Genomic DNA, 6,855 nt, shown 5'->3' with positions numbered 1-6,855 from the left:
GTTGAAGGGCTGTCATCTAGAGGATGAGGGGTCTGGAGACCAAGTCCTATGAGGAAAGGCTGAAGGAGCTGGGGATGCTTAGCCTGGAGAGGAGGTGGCTGAGAGGTGATATGACCACCATCTTCAAGTACTTGAAGGGCTGTCCTATAGAGGATGAGGGGTCTGGGGACCAAGTCCTATGAGGAAAGGTTGAAGGAGTTGAGGATGTTTAGCCTGGAGAGGAGGCGGCTGAGAGGTGATAGGATCACCATCTTCAAGTACCTGAAGGGCTGTCATATAGAGGATGAGGGGTCTGGAGACCAAGTCCTGTGAGGAAAGGATGAAGGAGCTGGGCATGTTCAGCCTGGAGAGGAGGCGGCTGAGAGGTGACATCATCACCATCTTCCAGTAGTCGAAGGGCTGTCATCTAGAGGATGAGGGGTCTGGAGACCAAGTCCTATGAGGAAAGGCTGAAGGAGCTGGGGATGCTTAGCCTGGAGAGGAGGTGGCTGAGAGGTGATATGACCACCATCTTCAAGTACTTGAAGGGCTGTCCTATAGAGGATGAGGGGTCTGGGGACCAAGTCCTATGAGGAAAGGTTGAAGGAGTTGAGGATGTTTAGCCTGGAGAGGAGGCGGCTGAGAGGTGATAGGATCACCATCTTCAAGTACCTGAAGGGCTGTCATATAGAGGATGAGGGGTCTGGAGACCAAGTCCTGTGAGGAAAGGATGAAGGAGCTGGGCATGTTCAGCCTGGAGAGGAGGCGGCTGAGAGGTGACATCATCACCATCTTCCAGTAGTTGAAGGGCTGTCATCTAGAGGATGAGGGGTCTGGAGACCAAGTCCTATGAGGAAAGGTTGAAGGAGCTGGGGATGTTTAGCCTGGAGAGGAGGTGGCTGAGAGGTGATAGGATCACCATCTTCAAGTACTTGAAGGGCTGTCATCTAGAGGATGAGGGGTCTGGAGACCAAGTCCTGTGAGGAAAGGCTGAAGGAGGTGGGCATGTTCAGCCTGGAGAGGAGGCGGCTGAGGGGTGACAGGATCACCATCTTCAAGTACTTGAAGGGCTGTCATATAGAGGATGAGGGGTCTGGAGACCAAGTCCTATGAGGAAAGGTTGAAGGAGCTGGGGATGTTTAGCCTGGAGAGGAGGCGGCTGAGAGGTGATGTGATCACCATCTTCAAGTACTTGAAAGGCTGTCATATAGAGGGGTCTGGAGACCAAGTCCTGTGAGGAAAGGCTGAAGGAGCTGGGCCTGTTCAGCCTGGAGAGGAGGCGGCTGAGGGGCGAGAGGATCACCATCTTCAAGTACTTGAAGGGCTGTCATCTAGAGGATGAGGGGTCTGGAGACCAAGTCCTATGAGGAAAGGTTGAAGGAGCTGGGGATGTTTAGCCTGGAGAGGAGGCGGCTGAGGGGTGATAGGATCACCATCTTCAAGTACTTGAAGGGCTGTCCTATAGAGGATGAGGGGTCTGGAGACCAAGTCCTATGAGGAAAGGCTGAAGGAGCTGGGGATGTTCAGCCTGGAGAGGAGGCGGCTGAGGGGTGATATGACCACCATCTTCAAGTACTTGAAGGGCTGTCATATAGAGGATGAGGGGTCTGGAGACCAAGTCCTGTGAGGAAAGGCTGAAGGAGCTGGGGATGTTCAGCCTGGAGAGGAGGCGGCTGAGAGGTGATATGACCACCATCTTCAAGTCCTTGAAGGGCTGTCCTATAGAGGATTAGGGGTCTGGAGACCAAGTCCTATGAGGAAAGGTTGAAGGAGCTGGGCATGTTCAGCCTGGAGAGGAGGTGGCTGAGAGGTGATAGGATCACCATCTTCAAGAACTTGAAGGGCTGTCCTATAGAGGATGAGGGGTCTGGAGACCAAGTCCTATGAGGAAAGGTTGAAGGAGCTGGGCATGTTCAGCCTGGAGAGGAGGTGGCTGAGAGGTGATAGGATCACCATCTTCAAGTACTTGAAGGGCTGTCATCTAGAGGATGAGGGGTCTGGAGACCAAGTCCTGTGAGGAAAGGCTGAAGGAGCTGGGGATGTTCAGCCTGGAGAGGAGGCGGCTGAGAGGTGATATGACCACCATCTTCAAGTCCTTGAAGGGCTGTCCTATAGAGGATGAGGGGTCTGGAGACCAAGTCCTATGAGGAAAGGTTGAAGGAGCTGGGCATGTTCAGCCTGGAGAGGAGGTGGCTGAGAGGTGATAGGATCACCATCTTCAAGTACTTGAAGGGCTGTCATCTAGAGGATGAGGGGTCTGGGGACCAAGTCCTGTGAGGAAAGGCTGAAGGAGCTGGGCCTGTTCAGCCTGGAGAGGAGGTGGCTGAGAGGTGATATGATCACCATCTTCAAGTCCTTGAAGGGCTGTCCTATAGAGGATTAGGGGTCTGGAGACCAAGTCCTATGAGGAAAGGTTGAAGGAGCTGGGCATGTTCAGCCTGGAGAGGAGGTGGCTGAGAGGTGATAGGATCACCATCTTCAAGAACTTGAAGGGCTGTCCTATAGAGGATGAGGGGTCTGGAGACCAAGTCCTATGAGGAAAGGTTGAAGGAGCTGGGCATGTTCAGCCTGGAGAGGAGGTGGCTGAGAGGTGATAGGATCACCATCTTCAAGTACTTGAAGGGCTGTCATCTAGAGGATGAGGGGTCTGGAGACCAAGTCCTGTGAGGAAAGGCTGAAGGAGCTGGGGATGTTCAGCCTGGAGAGGAGGCGGCTGAGAGGTGATATGACCACCATCTTCAAGTCCTTGAAGGGCTGTCCTATAGAGGATGAGGGGTCTGGAGACCAAGTCCTATGAGGAAAGGTTGAAGGAGCTGGGCATGTTCAGCCTGGAGAGGAGGTGGCTGAGAGGTGATAGGATCACCATCTTCAAGTACTTGAAGGGCTGTCATATAGAGGATGAGGGGTCTGGAGACCAAGTCCTGTGAGGAAAGGTTGAAGGAGCTGGGGATGTTCAGCCTGGAGAGGAGGCGGCTGAGAGGTGATATGACCACCATCTTCAAGTCCTTGAAGGGCTGTCCTATAGAGGATGAGGGGTCTGGAGACCAAGTCCTATGAGGAAAGGTTGAAGGAGCTGGGCATGTTCAGCCTGGAGAGGAGGTGGCTGAGAGGTGATAGGATCACCATCTTCAAGTACTTGAAGGGCTGTCCTATAGAGGATGAGGGGTCTGGAGACCAAGTCCTGTGAGGAAAGGTTGAAGGAGCTGGGGATGTTCAGCCTGGAGAGGAGGCGGCTGAGAGGTGACAGGATCACCATCTTCAAGAACTTGAAGGGCTGTCCTATAGAGGATGAGGGGTCTGGAGACCAAGTCCTATGAGGAAAGGTTGAAGGAGCTGGGCATGTTCAGCCTGGAGAGGAGGTGGCTGAGAGGTGATAGGATCACCATCTTCAAGTACTTGAAGGGCTGTCATCTAGAGGATGAGGGGTCTGGAGACCAAGTCCTGTGAGGAAAGGCTGAAGGAGCTGGGGATGTTCAGCCTGGAGAGGAGGCGGCTGAGAGGTGATATGACCACCATCTTCAAGTCCTTGAAGGGCTGTCCTATAGAGGATGAGGGGTCTGGAGACCAAGTCCTATGAGGAAAGGTTGAAGGAGCTGGGCATGTTCAGCCTGGAGAGGAGGTGGCTGAGAGGTGATAGGATCACCATCTTCAAGTACTTGAAGGGCTGTCATCTAGAGGATGAGGGGTCTGGAGACCAAGTCCTGTGAGGAAAGGCTGAAGGAGCTGGGCATGTTTAGCCTGGAGAGGAGGCGGCTGAGAGGTGATGTGATCACCATCTTCAAGTACTTGAAAGGCTGTCATATAGAGAGGTCTGGAGACCAAGTCCTGTGAGGAAAGGTTGAAGGAGCTGGGCATGTTCAGCCTGGAGAGGAGGCGGCTGAGAGGTGATATGACCACCATCTGCAAGTACTTGAAGGGCTGTCGTATAGAGGATGAGGGGTCTGGGGACCAAGTCCTGTGAGGAAAGGCTGAAGGAGCTGGGCCTGTTCAGCCTGGAGAGGAGGCGGCTGAGGGGCGAGAGGATCACCATCTTCAAGTACTTGAAGGGCTGTCCTATAGAGGATGAGGGGTCTGGAGACCAAGTCCTATGAGGAAAGGCTGAAGGAGCTGGGGATGTTCAGCCTGGAGAGGAGGCGGCTGAGGGGTGATATGACCACCATCTTCAAGTACTTGAAGGGCTGTCATATAGAGGATGAGGGGTCTGGAGACCAAGTCCTGTGAGGAAAGGCTGAAGGAGCTGGGGATGTTCAGCCTGGAGAGGAGGCGGCTGAGAGGTGATATGACCACCATCTTCAAGTCCTTGAAGGGCTGTCCTATAGAGGATTAGGGGTCTGGAGACCAAGTCCTATGAGGAAAGGTTGAAGGAGCTGGGCATGTTCAGCCTGGAGAGGAGGTGGCTGAGAGGTGATAGGATCACCATCTTCAAGTACTTGAAGGGCTGTCCTATAGAGGATGAGGGGTCTGGAGACCAAGTCCTGTGAGGAAAGGCTGAAGGAGGTGGGCATGTTCAGCCTGGAGAGGAGGCGGCTGAGAGGTGATGTGATCACCATCTTCAAGTACTTGAAGGGCTGTCATCTAGAGGATGAGGGGTCTGGAGACCAAGTCCTGTGAGGAAAGGTTGAAGGAGCTGGGGATGTTTAGCCTGGAGAGGAGGCGGCTGAGAGGTGATATGATCACCATCTTCAAGTCCTTGAAGGGCTGTCATCTAGAGGATGAGGGGTCTGGAGACCAAGTCCTATGAGGAAAGGTTGAAGGAGCTGGGGATGTTTAGCCTGGAGAGGAGGTGGCTGAGAGGTGATAGGATCACCATCTTCAAGTACTTGAAGGGCTGTCATCTAGAGGATGAGGGGTCTGGAGACCAAGTCCTGTGAGGAAAGGCTGAAGGAGGTGGGCATGTTCAGCCTGGAGAGGAGGCGGCTGAGGGGTGACAGGATCACCATCTTCAAGTACTTGAAGGGCTGTCATATAGAGGATGAGGGGTCTGGAGACCAAGTCCTATGAGGAAAGGTTGAAGGAGCTGGGGATGTTCAGCCTGGAGAGGAGGCGGCTGAGGGGTGATAGGATCACCATCTTCAAGTACTTGAAGGGCTGTCCTATAGAGGATGAGGGGTCTGGAGACCAAGTCCTATGAGGAAAGGCTGAAGGAGCTGGGGATGTTCAGCCTGGAGAGGAGGCGGCTGAGGGGTGATATGACCACCATCTTCAAGTACTTGAAGGGCTGTCATATAGAGGATGAGGGGTCTGGAGACCAAGTCCTGTGAGGAAAGGCTGAAGGAGCTGGGGATGTTCAGCCTGGAGAGGAGGCGGCTGAGAGGTGATATGACCACCATCTTCAAGTCCTTGAAGGGCTGTCCTATAGAGGATTAGGGGTCTGGAGACCAAGTCCTATGAGGAAAGGTTGAAGGAGCTGGGCATGTTCAGCCTGGAGAGGAGGTGGCTGAGAGGTGATAGGATCACCATCTTCAAGTACTTGAAGGGCTGTCCTATAGAGGATGAGGGGTCTGGGGACCAAGTCCTGTGAGGAAAGGCTGAAGGAGCTGGGGATGTTTAGCCTGGAGAGGAGGCGGCTGAGAGGTGATGTGATCACCATCTTCAAGTACTTGAAAGGCTGTCATTTAGAGGGGTCTAGAGACCAGTCCTGTGAGGAAAGGCTGAAGGAGCTGGGGATGTTCAGCCTGGAGAGGAGGCGGCTGAGGGGTGATAGGATCACCATCTTCAAGTACTTGAAGGGCTGTCATATAGAGGATGAGGGGTCCGGAGACCAAGTCCTGTGAGGAAAGGATGAAGGAGCTGGGCATGTTCAGCCTGGAGAGGAGGCGGCTGAGGGGTGATATGACCACCATCTTCAAGTACTTGAAGGGCTGTCATATAGAGGATGAGGGGTCTGGAGTAGGCTTCCCAATCCCCAGGTCCCAGCGGGGGATCCCCTGGTTTTACAGGCTTCCCCCCTCCCCCAGCCAGCTGGCCAGCGGGGGAAGCTCCACCCCCATAGCCATTATGCACCTCCAGGAACGAGTCCCATAGGGAATGATGGGGAATTGATCCGCGGGTGTCAGGGGCTCTGGGGGGCCTGTTTTTTGAGGTAGATGCGCCAAATTTTCAGTATAGCATCTAGTGCCTCTCCCCAAAATACCTCCCAAGTTTCAAAAATATTGGACCAGGGGGTCCAATTCTATGAACCCCAAAAGAAGGTGCCCCTATCCTTCATTATTTTCTATGGAAGGAAGGCATTCTAAAATGTGGGCTGTCCCTTTAAATGTGATGGCCAGAACTCCCTTGGAGTTCAATTGTGCTTGTCACACCCTTGCTCCTGGCTCCGCACCCAGTGTCTCCTGGCTCCACCCCCAAAGTCTCCTGGCTCCACCCCCAAAGTCCCCAGATATTTCTTGAATTGGACTTGGCAACCCTAGTCTGGAGACCAAGTCCTGTGAGGAAAGGCTGAAGGAGCTGGGCCTGTTCAGCCTGGAGAGGAGGCGGCTGAGGGGCGAGAGGATCCCCATCTTCAAGGACTCAAAGGGCTGTCCTATAGAGGAGGGTGCTGAATTGTTTTCTGTGGCCCAGAAGGCAGGAGCAGAACCAGTGGGCTGAAATTGAGCCAAGAGCGTCGGCCTGAGGAAGCCCTTCGTGGCCGCTGGAGGCCCCTCAGGAGGCGGGCTCTCCTCTCCTCTCCTCTCCTTCTTGGGGCTTCTCGGCGGCCGCCTGGCAGGGATGAGGCCCCTGTGAGTGGAGCGGAGGCGTCTGCGCGTCTCCTGCCTGCCTGCTGCGGGGGCTGCACCAGACGACCCCTTCCAACTAGGCTCAGGGCCTCCCGCCTCAAGGGCCGCGCCGGAGAGAGACGCCAGGCGGGCCGCGCCTTTTCCGCGGGGGAGGCAGGAG

This window comes from Heteronotia binoei, chromosome 15 (assembly GCF_032191835.1).
Source record: "Heteronotia binoei isolate CCM8104 ecotype False Entrance Well chromosome 15, APGP_CSIRO_Hbin_v1, whole genome shotgun sequence".
In the NCBI taxonomy this organism is placed as follows: domain Eukaryota; kingdom Metazoa; phylum Chordata; class Lepidosauria; order Squamata; family Gekkonidae; genus Heteronotia; species Heteronotia binoei.
This window is presented reverse-complemented; position numbering follows the sequence as displayed.